This window comes from Elgaria multicarinata, chromosome 1, assembly GCF_023053635.1.
Source record: "Elgaria multicarinata webbii isolate HBS135686 ecotype San Diego chromosome 1, rElgMul1.1.pri, whole genome shotgun sequence".
NCBI classification, from domain to species: domain Eukaryota; kingdom Metazoa; phylum Chordata; class Lepidosauria; order Squamata; family Anguidae; genus Elgaria; species Elgaria multicarinata.
Window position 1 is genome coordinate 170,577,435 of NC_086171.1, and position 23,237 is coordinate 170,600,671.

Here is a 23,237-nt window from a genome sequence, read left to right on the forward strand (position 1 = left end):
GGCCAGGCAAGTTTACAGATATTTTAAACATTGTTGGGAAAGGGGTGAAGATATTTTCTACATTTGTATTATGTTGTTAGGTTTTATGTTTCTGTTTTAATTTTGCAGACGTCACCCCAGAATCTTGGATATAATATTTCAAATCAAGAATTACTCTGGCTATGCTTTTTAAAAAATTGGCATAATTATTTCATTTAAAGGAGACAAGACATCAGAAGTGTTGCAAAAGGAATCTCTAATGAAAGTATTTAAGGATAAGCCTGCTTGTGGGAAAACATGAGAGAAGATAAAACTGTATCCTTTACCTATGTTATACAAATGTTTTAAGGTTCAGTATTGGCTGCAATCAGAGACATGATACTAAACCAAGGCTGCAGTTCTAAACAGGGTTACCTGGAAATAAGTCCCATTGAATTCAGTAGGACTTTCCTCTGCATTTTTGTGATCAGGTTCTGAGTGTTTCCCAGAGCCAAGATAGATATTACTTTAAATCTGTATCCAGTAGCTATGTCTTTTTAACCCCTCCCCCTCTAGTGTAGGTGTAGGGCCCCCAATCCAGATGAGGAGCCTAGCCTCGGTGTTGTGGGGGGGAGGGCTTTTTAAGGGGCAGATTAGGCCCCTTCACCTACTCAAAAGTAAAAATAAAAAAACATGGAGCTGCTACACAAAGATTTAAAGTAAAGTCTGTTTTAGCCCCCAGTTTCCAATTGTGATATTTTAAAAAAGAGACCCAAATGTAATTTTATACTAACCCATCAATCAAAACTAACGGAGCACATATGTATTTTCTCATCAGATACGCGTAACAAATTTCAAAAAATAATAATAGAGAATTGGCTTACAATGGATTATGAAAATCTGCCATTCTGGCAATGTCTTTCTTAAGGATCAGGAAAACCTTTAAGATGCCTTGCACTTCTGTAGGCTTTGCTCCAAATGATGTATACATCTGATGTGTACTTTGAACTCCCATGGACTACTTCAAATAGCAAAAATAAGACTCTGTTCCAAGAGAAACACATGGACGAGAAGAAAATTTGTCTTCAGCATAAGAAGAGGGAGTATGAGGAGAGGCATGAGAGAGGAGGAGGATAATTTAAACATTATGAAGAACGCCTTGGCAACCAGTCTTTTAATTACATTAGTGCTAATCAATTTTCATTGTGACAAGATGCCTGCACACTGGTGAAATAAGCTGCTAGCTAAAAGATTTGGAAATGCTACCTTTGTTCTGTCACATAATGTGCTTGATACAAGAGAACTGTGTGGGATACATGTGCAGGTGTAACATGGTAGCAGTTCAGAGGGGCACCAGTACGGAACTTGGGGGGGAAATCTGTTCTGCTTTGGGGAGAGTTTTAAAGGGAGCGAATATTTATGACTTTCAGTTATGATAATGCAAGCAAAGCAAGCAAATAGCATGGATAGTAAAGATAGTAGATAGCCTGGTAGATAGCCTGTCCAGTTTAAAACACACTCTCCAAAAAACCCTGGGATCAAAACCTACTCAACAACAACAGGGAGGCACTCCAATCTGAAAAAAGAAAGTAAGTGGCTAAGGCTACAATCTTATGCATAGAAAAACATACAAATAAAACTGCTTACATGGCATTTAGCGATTATCCCTGAGAAACTGTGCATGAAAAACTGGGTGGTTTGACTTTTGAGAAGAGCCCTTGACCTGGATTGTATGCACGTGTGGAAGTGAGATATAAACATGACTGGGGAACTTACTAGTAGTGACAGCTTAACAGCCAATTGTTGAAGCTGATACAGATAGTGCAAGTAAAAGCTTTTTGGTGGTTTGGCATTTCAAATGTTGGAGGGTGGTTTTATGTTTCTGTTATTAGAATGTTATTCTTAATAGAATTTGTAGATGTGAATGCTTTCATCTGCATTTTGTCCATGGCGTTGTACTATATGCCGTTTGGCTTTTATAAAAGAGTGTTTTTAAATTTCTATATTTTGTTATGTTGCAGGCAGCCCCTGAAGAAGGAGACCTGTTATCCACAATGCTGGGCAAGCACACAATAAAACAGGCACTTCTGTGACTCAGAGGTTCATCAGACGAGCGTTTTATTGCACACTCACTACTGCCCACTTACAGATGTGTGTGCGTCCTTTAGACAATGTTGTCCACCTCCCACTCCTTCCACTCATTTTTCTGTTGCAAAATAGACCCCTTTTAATCCGACTTTCTTTTTTTAAAATGGAATGTGCTGCAATCTCCTGCTGTGAGCAAGAAAAGCAGTGAGATGAAAACGGCCCCTGAATGGGCCACGTGGTCTTTTTTTTCCTTCCTCTTTCACCTCCAAGCAGAAAGAGGAGAAAGAGGAAGTAAACAAAGGTACAAAAGTGGAGGCAGTGAAGTGACAGTAAGGAAACACAATTTCCCCCCATGTGACGACGCTCTCAGCCACTTGTTTTTCTTATCAAAACTTCCTTGACAGGTAAAAAGGTTAATATTTGTCCACAGACCAAATTCTTGCAAACCACTTGACACTTATGCTGACTCCTGCTGGTCTCTCTGTAGTTTGCACTTATTGGATTACTTGTGAAAACCACATGCCTGGAAGATCTATAGCACAAGGCACAAAATAGCATCTTCTCTTTCCTAGATCTTCATTAAAACGCTTTAAAAGTATCATTTGGAGTGAGGTGTGTGTCCATACAAATTGTTTTCATACACAATAAACATGCACCTTGCTCATTTGTTGTGGGACACAGAAGCCTCTTTCCTCTTGTTAATACAGCTTGAACTTGATTACAGTTGGCAGTTCAGTGCTGGCTTTGGTTGCATGGGTGTCATGGCCACCTAGTGCCTTTGATAACACTAGTGATAAGTGACACACAGCTTCTCCCCCATGTTCTCACATTTTGAAAACTTTAATTGTAATTTATTTTCCCCTAATTATCTTACCAACCAATCACAACAACACTGATTCAAAATTAAGCACTGTTTACTTCCTAGTCGGTATGCTTATTGCAGCCATGCAACCAGACTCTATGTATGTTCATTCAGATTTAAGTCTCAGTTTGTTTAGTTGGATACACTCCCAAATACATGTGCAGCCTTAGAAGTCTACTATATCACTTCTGCCAGAGTGTTCGTATCCTATTGAAATTTGGGGGAAAGCCCTGGCAAATACCACTGGGTAACAATCTTGTGAAATTGGGTGGCAGTTTTCTTCTGCTACTAGGATCTATAGTTGTGTGCTCCAGTGCAAGAGTGTAGCACGTTGTTGTTTTTAAAGTGGCAAGCCTATGCAATTCCTGTGCAACACAACTACTGCTCTTGCAAGAAGGGTAACTTCCCATTTATTATATGGGTGCAGGCTATAATGGGCTACATTCAATGTTACATGAGTGGGTGTCCACTTGTGCAATGGGACTTCCTCTTCCATTTCTCCACCCTGCAGCTTAGGAATGTCCTCAACCCTCTGGAGCAGATTTGGGATAGGGGAGGGTAGAGGGCTGAAGGGGGGAGAATATATTTCAGTAGATACCATTGCATCAGCAAACAGAGACTATTGGATGCAAGCCAATGCTACTTGGTGCTGGAGTCACAATAGCCTTACTTTTGTTTGTCTGTAAAGGCCCTAAAGTCCTGGCAAGCTCTAAAAGTCTGTTAACCATTAATGCAAAAACAAAAAACAAACATTAAAAACAAGCAAACATCTTCTTCCTTCTGTTTTGGGAACCACTGTTGTCTTTTCACACTACAATATAGTGACTCATCTTTATGCTTGGATTCCATTGCCAACCCAACATTTTTGAATAAGTCTTATAATATTTAATCTATTTTTAAATGTTTTAGTTCCACGTTATAATGGGTGCAAACCAGTTTCATTAAAATCTATGACAGCTTTGCCATTAAGTTAATTGGGGTGTAAATTAAACCCATAATTTTGTGAGAATCACAGAGTTTTAAAAACAAACAAAGAAGTATATTCCGTTATTGTGAGAAAATACTTGAAAATGTGACCCACCTCATGACTTTGAAAAGCCATTTTTAAAAGTATCACAATTCATGTTTTAAATCTATTTGGAACACATTCTGGAGATATTGGATTCTCTGAACAAACCGTCATTACAGGCCCATGGGAATGGCTGGAAGTTTCCAAGATAGGGGCAATGTATTCCCCACCCCCCCAAGAAAACTCTTTGAAATTTATTCGTATTGATGTGGAAGCTTATTGCACATATTGGATTTGCACTAAACATAAGAGAGTTCACAATCCTCAATATTAATTCCTGGTTTTAAATGATTTTAAGCATATTCCAGCCAAAGTTAAGCACTTTTCATTCGCATTGTTCTTACTGGGAGGGATTAGCGCACACTTAAATGTATGCTATTGAGATCAATGGGACAAGGGCATAGATTATATTTGTGTAGCCTCAAGTGGCATGTTGTAGTTACAGAGTGATCCCCACCAACACACACAGAGACCTATGGTAGAACTACCCTATCTAGTGAGTTTGACTCCGAGCAGGTTTTTTTGAGAAAGCAAGTCTGGAGCTGATCATAAGGGGGATCAGAGACAGTTCCTTCAGGACCTTGGATAGTTCCCAAGGTGCAGACAACCTGTTATGACCAAGCCCTTCTACATGTGCCCTGACTACCTTTCCTCAGCCCTGCTGCCTGGATGGGGAATGGAGAAGTTAAAGGGGAAACTTTCCTGCTTGAAGCCTGGCACCCTGTTATCTCCCCATTATCTCTTGCTGGGCATTTTGCCTGCAGCTGGAGGAAGCATGAGGCCACCAAGGGCAAGGAAGCTGGCCCTTCGAGGGGTATTCAGCTCTGGGGCTGCAGTCATTGGGGGTCCCAGATCAGGAATTGCTGTCTTGGGAGGTTCCTGTTCCATGACTCATGCTTTGTGCCAGGGGCACAATGCAGCACCTCTGCAGTCTGTGCCACTGCCCCCTCTCCCTCTATGTCAGTATCCAAGTTGCTGCTGATAGTTTAGGTCATGGCACATCTTTAATTATTTCAGCAGCTATTTCTACCTTGCAAAAATAAAATAAAATGTCATCACATGTCTGGGAGTACTGACCATAACCTCTTTGGGGAATCCACACAGTATATTGGCTCTAAGCTTTGGCATATGGTATCAGATCCAGATAGCGGCTGGCAAAACAGCTAATGTTATCGCACTGCTACCTTAGGCAAAAATCTCAGTACAGTGTCAATATGAAGTCTCCCTGTGTCAGTAATTTCCCAAGGGATCCAGTGTGGTGTAGTGGTTAGAGTGCTGGACTAGGACCACGGAGACCTGAGTTTTGTTCTTCTCTAGGCCATGAAGCTCACTGGGTAACTTTGGGCCATCACTGACTCTCAACCTAACCTACTTCACAGGATTATTATGAGGATAAAATAGAGAGGTGAAGGATCATGTAAGCCATGGGGAAAAGGCAGGATACAAATAAAAACCAGTATAGTGTAGTGGCTAAAGTGTTGGACTGGGAGTTGAGAGATCTGGGTTCTAGTCCCCACTCAGCCATGGAAACCCACTGGGTGACTTTGGGCCAGTCACAGACTCTCAGCCCAACCCACCTCACAGGGTTGTTGTTGTGAGGATAAAATGGAGAAGAGGAGGAGGATTACGTACGCCGCCTTGGGTTCCTTGGAGGAAAAAAAGGCGGGAAATAAATAAATAAGTATTTTTTAAGAAATCCTTATACTATATTTAAAAAGTAGCAGAATATACAGACAGGTTTTATGAAGATGCAAAACTCCCTACACACACAAACAAGTTTAGCAATATGAAGTATCCTGGTATTTAACTATGGAGTAACTTCTTTGGGCAGAAATGTTGGGTAGTATCCAATGTTAGTCCTATGTAGAGTAGACACATTAAAATGAATGGGACTTAAGTTAGTCATTAGTAATTTAAGTCTCATTCATTTCAATGGGTTTACTCTACATACAACTAACTCTGGATACTAACCTTTGCATCCAATGGTCCGGATCCAACTGATGTCATGAGAACTAAGCACATACAACAAGTGTAGTCCTGATGTATATCCTATTCACATCAAGGCTGTATTCAGCCAGTATAGTACAATTTGGATTGACATGGAATGCACATCTCCATCTGCACTTTGCACAGAAGGATGAATATATGAATGTATCTTGCTGGATCAGTGTAACTAACTCTCTGTTCTCTTTTGCCTTTCTCACATGAAGGTAAGGCTGTCTTTTTTAAAAATGCAACAATTTATGTATGTAATTAAGAATTAATGAAACGGGTATGCTCAACGTCCATGGGTATAGTTACAAATATTCTTATGGATATTTCATTCTGAAAAATCAAATTTATCCTCACCTATAGAACAAGGCATATCCAGCTAAACTGCATAAAAAATTCTGCACATTCAAGAGAAAGCCACCACATTTCAAATTACCCAGTCAGGAGAGAAAGGCAAATATGATCACTTACCACTATTATTTAGCTGAGTGGAGTACAGAGCTATTGTCCATTGGCTGCCTGACTTATGAATATAGATGGCATTATGCATTGTGCATTGAAATATTCAATAGTTACATAAAGCAAACTGCACAGAGTCTTGGAGTTGCAATAATACAAATGTCTCAATGCAATCACATTTTAAAGGGTGCATGTATGGAAGAATTACCTCAAGCAAACAGCAATGAAAGGCAGTTAAAGACAAGGGCATAGAAAGCTCCCCTATGCAGCAGGGAACAGAGCCTCGTCTTCTTAGTAATGACTCCCACACCTAATCCTTTTTGTCCATCTCTCGTTCTCCTCCCCCCCGCCCAAATTTATTTATTTATTACATTTTTATACTGCCTAATAGCTGACACTCTCCAGAGAAATGTGCCGCTTTGCAAAGAGTGTGAGTTAGGATCAATCATGGGTGCTCACCATTCCTCATATCAACTGTATCCACCCGAGGCTGTCAGATATCTCAGGCATGTAGAGGAAAACATACACGTGGGGGTAAACCTGAGCAGGCAAACGTCCAATCATCGCCTAGTGTATGTGAGTCAACCAGTGCGATATACTGCTGCCTTCCCCAAGCTGGTACCCTCCAGATGTTTTGGAATACAACTCCCATCAGCCTAAGCCATTATGGCCAATGGTAATGGATGGTGGCACTTGTGGTCCAAAACATCTCAAGGTCACCAGGTTGGAGCAGGCATGGACTGGGGCTAGGAAAATCAGGTTCAGATCCCCACTTGGCCTTGAAGCTGATTGGGTGACTTCAGTCTTGTCACTAGCTGTCAATCTAATCTATCACATAGGGTTGTTAAGAAGATAATGGGACACAGAGAGAAACACCTTGGGGTGGGTGGTGATTGATAAGCACCTTCCATGCCATCTTGAGTTCCTTGGAAGAAGGCTAGAATAACGTATAAAAAAATATGTGTAAAGGGACATGTCTTTTGCCATTCAAGCTTGTTACGACTATGATCACAAAGCAGTGAGAGTAAAGCAGTTTAGCAGCATAAAGGGGGGGGGGAAGCTAGACAAAGATTTACAGTAGGAAGTATATAATACTGTGTCTGATCCAAATTACTGTTGTTTGTCATGGGAGAGATACATTTTTCTGACTGACACAACACAAAAGCAACACAATTGTTCTGTTAAATTCTCTTTGCAAACTGGCCGGATTCCATGCATCGTATCATTGTTTATTTCATGGGACACAAATGCATATTTCATGGCAAACTGTCCAAGAAATGAGGTAACTTCTCAGTTAAACAAAATATTTACTAATGTCTGGAAAACAGCCTGGTTGAATGGATTTCAAATGGAATATGGTTGACTCCTGGATGAAAAGGATTTCACTGGCCTCTAAACTCTGTGACTGGAAAACAAATAGAGATTTATTTAAAATGACATGTGCAGATTAGCCAGCTTTGCATAATTTACCGTTAATTGCAACATTTTGGTTTTAGCAAAATTTGGGGATTTTGTTTGTTTGTTTGTTTTTGGCTGTCACTAGGGTAGAAGGAGGCAGGATGCCACATGTGGGATTAGCATGCAAGATTTAAACTGTGTATATTTAGAAGGACTGGCAACGTGAAGGCTGGCAATGTGTTGTAAGGATTATTGAGATAATATACGTGAAATGCAGCAAACAACTGAAATATGTCATATAAATACTAAGTATAATAGCAATCATTACTATTATTTATATAGTGCCATCAATGTGCATGTGCTTTACAGAATAACCATGAGATGACAGATCCCTGCCTCAAGGATTTTCTACTCTGAAATTGTGTGCTGATGACACATAACTGCACTAGGGATAGCTGTCACCCGGAGGTACTGGTTCCCCTCTATTCAGCACTGGTTAGGCCTCATCTTGAGTATTGCATCCAGTTCTGGGCACCACACTTCAAGAAGGATGCAGACAAGCTGGAGCGTGTTCAGAGGAGGCAACGAGGATGATCAAGGGTCTGGAAACAAAGCCCTATGAGGAGAGACTGAAAGAACTGGACATGTTTAGCCTGGAGAAGAGAAGATTGAGGGCAGATACTTCAAATACTTGAAAGTTTGTCACACAGCGGATGGCCAGGATCTCTTCTTGATCATCCCAGAGTGCAGGACATGGAATAATGGGCTGATGTTACAGGAAGGCTATGAGGAAAAGAAGAGGCTGGCTCTGGTGCTATAAAATATGAAAGGAGGTTTTCTTTTTTTTTTCCTTAACCAAAATGAAAAAAATTCCAAAAACTTTCAACTAAACTTGTACAAACGCTCAACATTTCGGATCTGGCGATCCTTCATCAGGAGCTGTACAAGAAAATGAATTCCTCCTTGAAGCAGTTATCAATTAAAAACCTTTTAGGTATTTTTAAGGACCGTAGTCATATTTGTTCTGCCTCCGTTGGCAATTAAACACTTCCAATGGAGGCCGAATGAATACGACTGCTTTAAGGTGGATTCATGCATTGAGCAGGGGGTTGGACTCAATGGCCGTGGGTTGGACTCAAGAGAACTCTCTGTTCTCTTTTGCCTTTCTCACATGAAGGTAAGGCTGCCTTTTAAAAATGCTACAATTTATGTTACAATTTATATTAATTAAGAATGAATGAAATGGGACTCAATGGCCTATAGACCCTTTCCAACTCTACTGTTCTCTGATTCTATGATATCTGGCACTTTTCAGACTCCCTAGACTTCCACGGTGCACCTGACATGGGTTGCACTTGCAAGCTGAGCCACACATTTCCCTCTAATTCTGGGACCTTTTACATTATTATTTTATTTTTGAAAAATGCAGAAATAGATATTTGGAGAAATTGCAGCTGCAATTTGTGCAAATGTCTATTTCTGCAAAATACTAACAACAACAACAACAACAACAACAATAATTATAATAATGGGGAAGCCACCAGGTGGCCTTACTCACTGTGGGCCAGTTGGTGGAAAACAAAATGGACTCTAGACAACAACTAGTTGGGCTTCACTCCACAACCGGATTCCTCTGACATCTCTAAACTATACTTTTCCCAAGTGAGCAGAGGGAATTGAACTACTAAATTGCTGTCTAGACTTAGTTCTGGGACAACTGAAAAATAGTCCTGGTAAGATTAATTGATTTACTTCATTTATACCCTGCCTTTCTACCAAGAAATTGGCTTATATTTATAATTAAATTTTTAAAAATGATTAAAACAATAATAAAACAAACATGTTAAGTACTCAGTTAAAAACACAACAGTAACAGAATAAAAACATCACCCAACTGAATAAACCTGTTTACATGCCAAAGGCCTGCTTGAATAAATAAGTCTTTGCCTGATGGCAAAAGGACCACAGAAAGGAAACCAACCTAGCCTCCTTTGGAAGGGAGTTCCACAGCCTGGTGGCAGCCCGCTAGAAAGCTCTCTCTGAAGGCTGTGGGACTGAAAGAAGGGCTTTCCCAAAGATTGTAAAACATGGATGAGATTCTTTGGGTTGGTTAGTTATTCAAGGATATGGTTCTGAATGGGATTGCATTCCACATGAAGGATCAGCTTCACAGTTAGCTAATGCTCTTGAATCCAGCTTTGTTAAATCCAGCCTAAGTTACTTCAGCTTGGAGCACATTCTGCTGTCTAAGGCCTTAGCTGGACCAGGCTATATCCCAGGGCGAACCCTGGGATTGTCCCTGTGCATCCACATGATGTACAGGGGATACCGGGATCAGGGAGGGATCATCCCTCCCTTGCCCCATGATATAGCCCTCCCCTTTGGGCCAGCTTTTTCCATGGTCCAGGGCTGACCCCGAGACTGCAGAACATCTAGCCTGTTTCCGCGGCTTGACCCCGCTCCGCACGATTACTCACGTGGAGCCGGGAGCCGCACACGTGGTGCAGCACTCCTCAGGAGCGCTGTGCCCATCAGGGTTAGGGTGGGTGGGAGAGCGGGGAAATGAAATGAAATTTTAAAAAGCACCTACCTACAGCACATGAGCGTTCATGCGCTCCTCCCCTTTAAAAATAAAAAATGGTAGGCATGATGCCTCTCTTCCTGAGGTTGCCGCGCCTTACATGTAAACGGGGGCGAGATCTCGCGTTAATCCCAACACAAGGTCTCCCCTCCTTTCCCCCAGAACATAAGGTAGGTCTAGCTAAGGCCTAAGTCTGATGTGCCCACTGCAGGTTTTCCTGGATAGAGCTAGTCTCACTACCATTACCTTCAGGTTAGACTACCATAATTTGTTGTACATAGGGGTGTCCCTTGTACAACACATAGTGAAACTTAAAAAATCCTCAGCTTCCCCCACCTCTTTTGGGCATCCCCACCAAGAGCTGTGTTATCTGAGAGAATTCCTGCTCTAATTTTTATTAGTGTACATTATAGCAGCTTGCGTCTTTCTTCAGGTCAGTCCATTTAGTAATATATTGGAGATATATATCTTTGTTGGTCACAGTGTCCAGTATTACCAATCTGTTTTTTTACAATAAGTATGTTCAATGTTTTCTTTATATTCGTAATATTTAATGTCATCAAATGAACTGGGTATATGTATGTGTGTGTGTGTGTGTATATATATATATATATATATATATATATATATATATATATTCATAATCACATTTTCTGTGTTTTGGGTGGCTTTTAAAATTATGGATGGTATTAATTTGAGAAACCCTTTGAAAGTGCTTTTAATAAAATAAAATAAAAGCTCTGAAAAACTGAAAGTTTGAGATTACTAGAGTCCTGATGATATGACAAGATTGTGCTCAGATGGGAGAACAGACCTAGGCAGAAAGTCTAAAGATGACTTATCTAATGAGAAATAATTGTTCATTCCCACTAGCATATAAACATCTAGAATCATGCAATGGAAGTCTTTCCCAAACTGGTGCCATCAAGATGTTTTGGTCTACAACTTCCATCAGCATCAGCCAGCATGGTCAATGATCAGGGATGCCAGAAGTTGTAGTCCAAAACATTTGGATGGCATCAGGTTGAAGAAGGCTGTGCTATGGTATCGGTTAGATGCCAACGAGGAGGAAAAACCACCAGGAAAGCTACATATGCAATCTTGGTTCTTTTCTTGGGTGTCTCTGTGACCTCAACTAGCTTATGATCACATGCTGTTGCAGCATGGGTCTAAACTTTCCCAGCAATGCCATTTTTCTTATGGTAGCAGTTATAAACGGCATGATAACAAAATTATACATATACTTCTCTATGCCTGACAGCACTCTGGCCTTCATTTATTCTCAATCACACAAACACTGTCCTCCATTGACAAGCTGGATGAAGGATACTTCACTGATTTATTAGCTATAATAAGATACACCACTTCTTGGCATGAAAGCAAGATTGATTTCTCACCCATGAGCCATGCAATCTACCCTAGTTGTTCCATTTGCCCTGCTGTGACACAACAGGGGACATGACCCCACCATGAGGAATACAAAGCATGTGGGAATCAGTGTGGTGGTGGCTAGAAGGAATGATGGGGATGAAAGTAAAACTTGCACCTTAATGGAAGGCTAACAGAAACATAATCTGCAAAACTAAAACCAGCATTAGTTTACCTACCACCTGTAATAAGCTTTCATTCTATCATTTCTAACACATTGGATGGAGGAAAGGGCAACATGCCTTGTCTAGCCATCCAGATGCATTTGATGTTTTCCCTTGATGACCACCAAGTTTTAAATACAGGTTTCTCTTCATTACCATGAGCTGCAACTAGAACATAGCATCTCCCCGCAGAGTATCTTACATGCTGTACTCTAACAATAGGATTCTTCATTCTAATGAAGCCCATCACACTGCACTTTAGGCAAGGGTATATCTAACAAGAGGATATGGTTAGAAAGCACCAGAGCTAACAAAATGTCATTTGAAACCCAGATACAGCAGGATTAAATTAGTTAGGCTCAGATTGTGCCCAGTCCTTTAAATATTTGTTCCCATGACTCATGCTTGCAAAAGTGCAACTTTTAAAGCTGACCTTTACTGGTGCGATACAGTCAACTCAGCCATTTGGTGCTTTTAGTAAAGCAAAGCATTATTCTCCAGACAGAGGGACATTATACCTCTAAACACATAACCAGCAACACATTTTCTTATTTTTTAAAAAGAAAAAAATCTCTCGCAACTTGCTGTTGGTAAATAAAGCAAATTGCATATTGGAATTCAGGCTTTGGCATCGGATTTGTTCTCCTTCCCCAAAACGTTATATTAAATAATTAATCAGAAAGCAACTGTGCATCTATAAGTCTGTATGTAATATATTTATGGACAATTCCTACCAAAATAGGAGCCAAGCATGATCTACACATTGGTATGTTATTTTTGTCTAATAACGCTAAACATGAACAGGATATTTTCCTTTATTTCCAATTATTTTCCTTTCTTTCTTGTTTTGCTCTCCCACCCAATGCTGTCCAATGTTTACTGGAAGCTCTGCAGACTGTCTCAGGCATCTGTGCAATAACCCTCTGGATGTTTGTGTGTATCTCCCCACTCCTGATAAAGCTGCTCTTTCCCTTCCCTGTTCCTCATGCAATGGTTTGTGCATCTAGCTATTGCTCCTAGAATATTCAGCAATAGCTGTGTGTTATCTAGTCCCTGCGCAAAGGATGTAAAGAGCAGTGATCAAACGGGCAAGTTTTCTTCTAACCTCCGCTGCAATGAAAAGTCCCTTCTGACAAGCCTGTTTGAAGTTTGAAATACCTTGCTAGTTTCCCTTCCACAGTAAAGGGGCTTTTCCCAAATCAAGCTTCATCACTATTCTTTGCAGCTGTAGGAGTAGGCACTAGATAATGCCCAACATCTTTCTCAAGCTCTGCGAATTTGTTTATTTATTTATTTATTTATTCATTCATTGACAAAATGTGTATACCACTCCATATTTGAAAAAGATTCTGGACATCAGAAGTAAAACAGTAAAAGATACAATGATTAAAGTACCATTAAAATGATACTTTTTAAAAAAATAGAATGCCAATAAAAACTGTGGCTGTCACTTACGGAATGCTTCCTGGAATACAGCTATTTTTAGGAGGCACCAGAAGCTACACAGTGTTGGTGCCTATCTGAACTCCGAGGGCAGAAAGCTCCAAAGAAATGGGGCCACCATACTGAAGTCTCTTCTCCTGGTGGACTCCAACCGGGTGATAGATCTATGTGGAACCACCAGGACTTGCATGCAATCGCTGCAAAGAAGAGCCAAGAAACTGAGAAGCTTTCACTCCCACCTCTGCAGCAAGTTGGCAAAACATCTCCATGAGCAGATGAAATTGACAATGAAGTTTAAATCCTTTCTTACTTCCACTTCTTCAGTGGAGGAGCCTTTCCAGACTTGGTCCAGAAGTGTTTGTGTGTTGCATGTGAGATTTTGTCAGCTTCACCACAGCTGTTTGCAGCAGCCTTACACAATTGTCAGAGCTTAGACAAGCATTTGCACATGTGGGAGCGGGCCTTCTCAGTGGCTGCTCCAAGGCTCTGGAACTCTCTTCCCAGGGGGGCTAGGCTGGCTCCCTCTGTGCTACACTTTCAGAGGCAGGCAAAGACTTTTTTGTTTCAGCAGGCTTTTGGAGCTACTCTGGACCTGTGTTAATGTATTGGATTCCCCCTTCTTTTAACCTGTTACTGTTTTTTTATATATATAAAAAATTACCATGTTTTTAATTTTGCTTTAGGTTTAATTCTATTTTAACTTTTGTAAATTTACATTTATATGTTTTAATTGTATATGTTTTAATCTTGTAAACAGCTTTGAGTCCCAGCACTGTGGAAAAAGCATCATCATCATCATCATCATCATCATCATCATCATCATCATCATCATCATCATTTCTCTGTAAGCAGCATGCACAAGTTTACACATTCAGCCACCAATAACTCTCTCCTACCATGGAAATTAAATGAGATAGAATTAGTTGCAAACAGGCAGGTTTAGAATACTCATCCACACCAGTTGCCTGGCCGTATTCACATTGGAAAATTAACTTGATGGATTACAGCAGCATCTTTACATAACACTATGAATCAAAGGAAATGTTCAACTTTGCTTATCGGTTTTCAGATGTGATTGTATAGGCAAGTGGGATAGAAGAGAAATGACTGGGCCTCCCTGCCCACCCCGGCTCCACCCTGAGGACCTGCTCATCTTTAATCTAAGAGAACATGATTAAAAACTTTGACTATTATGGTGGAAATCAAGAGGACAACAGGTTTAGTACAAGACTTCGAAAAAAGTAGAAGGAAATCCAAGCCTTAAGCTGGCTGGTACCCAAAAATATTTTTTTTCCACAAGATGTCAAATGCCCAATATGTTTCATTTTTAAAAAAAATACACACCAACCAAACAAAAAAAATTCTGGAGCCTAGGTTCTTTTGTCCTTATCTACTGAAACAACTTTCTCATGATTATTTCTCTAGGGTGTAGTCTTAGACTCTGAAAACCAAGCCTTCCTTGACTTTCCCACAGTTACAATTTTTTTCAGTGGCAGAGTTCTCTCAGAAATCTGTTATTATTTCACCTGCTCTCAAACTGATGCAAATCTGTTAGATTGTTAAGGCTTTTTAAGAAATAAAATTAGATTCACTAGGAGTACCTTTTCCTAGTGAGCTTAAGTGGTTTAAAGATCTTAAATCTCAGGAAAATTCCCCTGGGACTTAAATAAGTGCCTACCGTCACTTTGAAATGAAGAGTTGGCCATTTTTACACATTTATGCCATGTATAAAACTCAGCTGAAACTGCCTTAGTTAAAGTGTGCATGTGGAGACATGCCAAGAGAATTACTACAGCTCTTGGAGATCCTAAAAAAATAATAGAGATCCTTGGTAGAAGACATCCTCAACCCACCCACCCCCAAAAAACCCATGCCGAATCACAGAGAGCCTCACAATGTCCTGTTCGAAACTGCTCAGCTAAACTTCCATCTTCTTGCCAGATTCCTCTCCTCTTCCACCTCATTCCTTGCTTCAGGATAGCCAAATCTCCTCCTGGAATTCGACATGGATAAAATTTGGCCCAGTCCCCAGGGTCCAGAATTCTTTAGGCTTGTCACAAAAATAAAACTCCCCCATAGGCTGGTTGTAAACGGTAAATAAACGGCCTACACTGGCCTTGCCCAGCTTCCAAAAGCCCAGCTCGCTTGGCCCTCTGGGGCTCATAAAACAACAAAACAAACAGCAAGCTCACTAGCAGGAGTCTGGGAAGCGAGCCAATCTCATTATAGGGGAAGCAGCATTAAGCGCTCGCTCCTTTAGAGCAGACAAACCCCCCTCCTTTCCAAAAGTCAGTTATATCTCTGACTGACTGGTTACTGGAGCAAAGTGAGGGAAAGGCGGTAAGGGGCTTTCTATACAAAAAGGAGACAGCATCATGTGACAGATTTCTAAACTCTCTCTCTCTCACACACGCACACGCACACGCAGCAAGATCTCTGCAATTTGTGGCAGAGGTGAAGTATTTCCAAGGGTCCAAAAGGGTCAGGCTTGAAACACAAAGACAGAATTTCAGTTTGAAAAACCAGTCTGGACTGACCATAATGCATGACTTGTTTTTCCAATCTTAAACAGAGCTTTCCTTAGCTTTATGGAAAGCAACAAATGCCAGGAAGTTAAACATATTCAATTTGGTTTTAAACAATACAGTAGCTGCTAGAAACAAAGGTTTGCAGTCATCCCAAATGATTAACCTGGGGAAATGATTGAGGCCTTTCTGCACATTTGTGTGTGTCGGGAGGCACCATAAGATGTAATGCACAAAAGTTAGGTGGGCCACAACTTTTGCCTGGCTTTGCTAATCAGCCCTTGCAAAAGAAAGGCCAGGCTGTTGTCTATGATGACACACTGAATTTTGGAGGTTCTCAGAAAGTCTCCAAAGCTGCTCTTTCCAGCATTGCTGACAATTGGCCATGCTAGCTGAGACTGATGGGAGTTGTAGTCTATAAAACATCTGGAGGGAGTACCAGGTTAAGGAAAGCTGGGGTAGACAAGCTCTTGCACTCCTCTGCATACCAAGCTGGATAGGGGGTGAGAGTTCATCTACTCAGGTTTGGTGGTGCTCTCATACAACTGAGCCCTCCTGTATCTCCCCAGCTCTAAGAGAGGCCAGGTGCTTATGCAAGACACACTCAGCAAAACTTAGGTATATATTTATTAAGTACATTTATGAATCACACCTTCTGCCTAACAGGCACCGGGAGCGATATATAATAAAAGTACCTATTAAAAACTTTACATCATAAAACAAGAAACACAGGAGCAGAGCCATAAAGAAGAGAAAATCGAAACACCACAATTAAAATTACACTAGAAGAAAAGCCATCGGCATCATAAAAATCTCAACAGGACAGAACTACTCATTTCAAACATAGTAACAAGGGAAGCAACTTCACCTACCTGGGGAAGGACTTCCAACATTGGGGTGCTGCTACCCAAAAGGCCCTGCCCTGAGCACCCCAAACCAAGTCTCCCTAGGTAGTGGAATGTAGAGCAGGACATCTGATGATGACCATGAATTACAGGCAGGTTCAAATGGGAGGAAGCAGTCCTTCAGATATCCTGACTCCACACAATTTAGGGTTGTGCAGGTCAAAACCAGCCCCTTGAATTATGTTTGGAAACAAACCAGAAGCCAACGAGGTTGATCCAGGACCAGTGTAAGGTGATCTCTGAAGTGCACTCCTGACAAATGTCCAGCCACTACATTTTGCATTGGCTAAAGTTTCTGAATGTTTTTTAAAGTGCAGCCCCAAATACAACACTTTAAAGTAACATAAATGGAAGGTGATCACCGGATCACAGTGGCCAGATCATCCTTCCCATCAAAGGGATGTAGTGGGTGCCCCAGCTAAACTGGGCAAAGGCACCCCTGGACACCACTGCTACATGAGCTTCCAGGTCAAACTGACGTATTTGTGGACATAACCCTTCTCTCCATTCCCCATGTGCAATCAGCTACATAAGCCATGCAACGAGCTGTGCAACTGTTACTAGCACTGACTATTGTCCGAACTTTTTGAGACTGTCATAAACCACACATTTATAGGTCTGGTTACCATCTGATGTACACAGTCTGAACTCTCTTCGTGATATCTCATCTTCCTGTCTCAACCTGTAATACATTTTACTTGATGCCGGGAGGGATTTAGCAAAAGACGATAGAGATCAAATAGGTTTGTGATGCAGCCTGTACGAAGGAATCTTCAGTGTGCTCACAGTTCTGGGGTCCCCTTTCAAACACTCAGGAACATGCAGAGAAAAAGAAACTGACTAGTCCCCAGGATTTCACAGGACTTGGCTAATTAGCTAATAGGAAATAGCACATCACCAAAGGAATGCAATGTTTTCAATGATGAATCCTCAGTGGACAGGCAGATAAATTTAGAAAACGATACACTCATACTCAGCATCCTGAATCTTTTCCAGTCAGGAAATCCCCACAGGGCAAAAAGAGAGGGGGGGAAATCCATTCAACTGGAGACTACAGTTAATAGCTATTGTGGCAATCAGGATTCCTGGCTCTCGACTCCCATTGGCTCAGATTGGTAATCAAAGTGGTGACCCTGTAAATTGTGTTTAGATTTTACAATGCACTTCTCCGCCATAATGTTTTAAGACAGGCAGGCAATTGTGTTACTGGCCCTGTATGCTGCGTCCAGGAAACTGAGGCAAAGAGCTTCAGCTGAATAATGCTGCCCAGGATTATTGCTTTCAGTAGCAGGCTTGTGTCAGATTCATTGTTAACAACATGCCTTCCCACACCCCTGGGTAAACAAAATTCCAGAGAGAAACATCTCCTGAAAACATCTTAGATTTTCCTAAATTGCTGCTGGCAATCCTGCAGGGAACATTTTGTTTTTAACAGAAGAATAACCAACATCTTAGGAAGAAGGAGTAAAAACTGAAGCAGGCATAGTCCTAAGGTGAGAGGCATATAAATGTCTTTAATATCAATACAAACACACAGTGTTGTAATAACATATGAACAGCTGGACCCACTTATAAAGCTGTGCTTCAGACCTAGAGAGGTTTTATTGGGTGGGGGCTGTAATTAGTCAGTTTTAGAAATTAATTATGAGACTGCATTGTCCTTCATAATTCTCACCAACTGATATCTTTCTCATCTGGTGGATTCCACATTTACATTGGGTTTTTTTCTTCTTCTAAAAAAATTGTACACTACAAACATTTGAAAACACTCATTCAAGGTAAGTGAGCTAAGGAACCCTGAAAATTGTAATTTCTGAGGGTGCTGAGAGAATTCTCCAAATATAGCAAGTTTTTACAGGGAGAAGCCATAAAACAACCCTGGTTATGTACATTTCTGAAGATTTCCCTCACCTTTGTTTGAATGGCACACTTATAATATACACCTACGTGCTCCCACATTCCCCAAGTTGCCACTTCTTCACAACACTAAGTCATGTCTAAAATGTAACTATCAAGGATAGCTGAAGCCCTACCACATATATATTTAGCCCTGTCCCCCAACATGCGTATGTATATATAGGAACACAGCATGCTGCTTTATACCAGATCAGTCCATTCGTCCATGTGCTTTTAACATGTTGGTTGTTTTATTATGGTTTTAATTTTTGTGAACCGCCCAGAGAGCTTCGGCTATTGGGTGGTATAAAAATGTAATAAATAAATAAATAAATAAATAAATAAATAAATAGCTCAGGATTGTCTACCCCAGCTTTCCTTAACCTGGTACTCCCTCCAGATGTTTTATAGACTACAACTCCCATCAGTCTCAGCTAGCATGGCCAATTGTCAGCAATGCTGGAAAGTTGTACTCCAAAACATCTGAAAGACACTATGTTGGGCTGATCTACACTGACTGGCAGCAGCACTCCGGAGCAGCAGAAAGAAGTCTTTCCCAACCCTACCTGGAGATACCAGGGAATGATCATGAGGTGGGGAGAAAACTCCATCTACAGTGTCCTCCACCCCACTAGTCCAAAGAAGGACCAACCACCACTGAAAGCCTGTGCTCAGTGTGTACCACTGAGCTATGGCTCTTTCCATTTACATATGTCTATATTTTGCAGAATTGTATCCTGTCCTTCAATGTACCTGTTTCTAGGGTGGCTTCCAGTAACAATAAAACACATACAGAACAAAACAACATAAGAATAAAACAGAAGAAAAAATGTAGCATTAAGCCAATCTCATCAGATGTTAAATGTTAAAAGGGCTCAATGAGATTGGGGCCTTAGCTAGGAAAGGAAAGGAAAGGAAAGGAAAGGACCCTCTCGTGCAAGCACTTGAGTCATTGCTGACTCCTAGAGGGATGCCTGCTTTCGCTGACGTTTTCTTGGCAGACTTTGTAGCGGGGTGGTTTGCCATTGCCTTCCCCAGTTGCAGTTACCTTGCCCCCAGCTAGCTGGGTACTCATTTTACCAACCTCGGAAGTATGGAAGGCTGAGTCGACCTGAGCCAGCTGCCTGAGAACCAGCTTCTGCTGGGATCGAACTCAGGCCGTGGGGAGAGTTTCGGCTGCAGTAACTGCCGCTTACCACTCTGTGCCACACGAGGCTCTAGACCTAAGGTTTATCCCAGGATCATCCCAGGGTCATCCCTGTTCATGTAAATGACACACCGGATATCCCAGGAGCAGGCAGGGACGACCCTGGGATAAACCTTCGGTTTAGCTAAGACATGGTTCCCAATGTCCAGTCCCAGTTATCAGCCTAGTGGCTCTATTTTCAAAGAATGAAATAGTTAGAAGGTAACTTGGAGGTTCTCTAATCCAACCTACTGCTCAATGCAGGATCTGCAATGTAGAGTGCAATGTAGGGTGCAACTTCAGCGTCCTTGACATCCAACCTCTGATTAAAAGAGAGTCAACCACCTCCTGAGCCAGTTTGTTCTACTGCCAAACAGCTCTTACCATTAGGATGCTTCTCCTAATGCTTGGCCAAAATCTGTTTCCATGCAATTTGGCCCTCCAGATATTTGAAGACTGGCATAATGTCTCCCTTTAAACATTTCTTCTCCAGGCTGAAGATGCCAGACTTTTCCAACAACGTTCCTTCTCAGACTTAATTCCCAGACCCCTCACTATCCTGGTTGCCATCTTCTGAACACTACATTTTGTCAAAACCCTTCTTAAATGCACTCAGAACTGGACACTGCATTCTAGATGAAACATGACCAGCATGGAATAGAGTGGAAAGATTACTCCTCATGATCTGGACCTGCTTCTGTTAACGCAGCCAAAGATTGCATTAGCTTTTTAAGCATCACATTGCTGGCTCATGTTCCATTTCTGATCAACTAAGACATCTAAATCCTTTTCACATGTAATATGAGGTCTCCCTCATTCTATATTTGTACATTGGAGTGTTTGTGTTACTAATTCACTAAACTGTTGCACTCACTGTAGTTTTTAAGCAATCTTCAAAGGCAGCCCCCTGTACAACATGTTACAGTAGTCTAGTCTAGATGTTATCACAGCATGGATAACTATGATCAGGTTGCATTTATCTACCTCAAAAACCAAGATTCTTTTTGGGTTAGGCTAGATGGGACAGGGAAAAGGCTGAATGCTGATGAATGAAAAAAATCCAGGTAGGTACACAAACATGTGATGTCATGGGTAGTTGTTTTTAAAAGCATCTCTTATTTGGGCCAAGATACAGCAGCAATTACCCCCAAATCCCCTCTTTAATGTTGCAATTAGTCTTTTTAAAAACTTCCACCAGCACCTGTGAAAGCTTTTGTAAAGTCTGATTGCAGCATGGGAAATTGATTTTTCAAAGAAGGATCACAGTGCTTGGGGAGAGGTAGGACATCCCTCCCCAGCAGAGATTCTCCCCCTCCCAAAAAAAAGCCTCCTTGTGCCAAATTGTGTATTTTTAAAAAGTTCCATTGGTAATATTTTTAAAAGCCTAAATGCAACGTGGTAAAGGGAGGCAGCAGAAATAATCTCGCTGCTGATCAGAGATCCTTCTTGGGGAGAAGAGGAAGGGTCTGAGGAAGAAGCTGACAGGTCAGATGGGTAACTTCGACAGACCACATCCAGCCCATGAGCTGGAGGTTCCCCACACCTGCTATACAAAACCTTGAAAATGCTGCTATCATCTCTTATAGCAAAGACTGAAATGGGGATAAAGCAGGATGTGCAGGTAAAGCTAAAATAATTTCGATCTACAGAGTGAAAATAGCCAGGGTCTTGATCACACTTACCAATATTCTGGGCTGACTCACTTTATCCCAGTCCCTCTTGCTGGATGGCCAGTATTTTTAGTGAAATAGTTAAAGGTCAGATGATACAGGATGATGATGATGATGATGATGATGATGATGATGATGATGATGATGATAGGGATAACAACTTGCAAATGCCATGAAAGCTGGTTTCACTATATATCTGGGATAAAATCACCAATCATTTAAATCTAAATTCCCAACAGTTGTTTGCTGATCTCGTGAATAAAGGAGGCATAAAAGTAGAAGCCCATTTCCTCTCTTTATGCTACTCTGTGAATGCAGCAAAGCAGACCAACACATATAGATCTGTTCTGCTTCAGAAATGCAGCCGTTTAAAAAGCCTCCACTATATAAATGCCAACAGGGATTAAACCAACCCGGAAAGAGCATTCCTTTAGTAATCCTACATAATTAATGGGACACAATTCTACTTGGTATATTAAATAGCCAACATGCAAGCACAAGCTGCTTGCTTTAAGTGCCTTTAAAGCAAGGTCTTCCCCAGCCACTAATGCAAGAACACAGACACAAACTGATGCCACCCGCTATTTAAATAGTGTATCTTTGAAATATGGTATCCTGGTACAGAGCTACAAGTGGATGTACAGAGCTACAGATGAATGAAAACAAAACTTGAAATGGGTCAGGCCAAAAGCTCACTGTGTATAATACTACAAGTAGTCAATGGTAGCCAGTACAGGAAGCATAGGAGATGGGTAGAAATTATGGAGGGATAAACTCTCTCCTGTCCCTATTTCAAGCAAGAGATTAACAGCCCAATCCTATGCATGAATACTTGGAAGTCAGTCCCACCATGTTGAGTGTGACTTGGTGCCCTCCAGATGCTTTCGACTGCAATCACCATCATCCTCAATTAGAACCAGCAATGAGATGCTGGCTCTGTGGATGATGGTAATTATAATCCAACACAACTGAAGGGCTCCAGGTTGGGTGAGGATGGTATCAGAGACAGGTAAGGGCCCAATTCACAGATGAGTTTCTGTAAAATTGCACATCCCTTCTTACATTCAACTTTTGAAACAGACATTTGATAGTCTTTGATAAAGTTTGATAAAGGTATGTAATATTTCTGACATTGCAAAGACAAGGGCTTAGTTAGGATTTTATAGGATACGATTTTATAGGATAGGATTTTATGATGCACATTCTGTATTGGTCTGAGTAGATGGGTTTTTATTCTAAGCCTCCTTGAACAAATTAATAGGAAAAATGGGATAAAAATATTTAAATAAAATACTATCTATAATTTTAAAATATAGTGATTCTTGACAAGTGCATTAATATATAATTTGGAAATACTGTATATGTTGCTGAGCATAGAGAAGATTAATTGAACTCAGTATTCCAACTATTAAGTATTCAATGTATTTTGACATGGATCCATAAAATGAAAACATAAAAGAGAATAGCCTTGACTGGGATGCATAGGCAGTTCCTTCATACAGAATAATGGGAATATATTTAATGTAAACCTTACTGGGAATCTTTGGGGATTGAAAAACATGATTAAAAATAAAACCTGAAATCAATTGATAAATAAATATTCTGGATTATGC

The 23,237-nt window shown here is 40.9% G+C and overlaps 1 protein-coding gene across 2 annotated transcripts in view; it reads right to left on the minus strand.

The window, feature by feature from the left end:
- Nucleotides 1-23,237, minus strand: part of PLXNA2 (plexin A2) — a 498,241-nt gene that overhangs the window by 414,628 nt on the left and 60,376 nt on the right. The window lies entirely within an intron of this gene.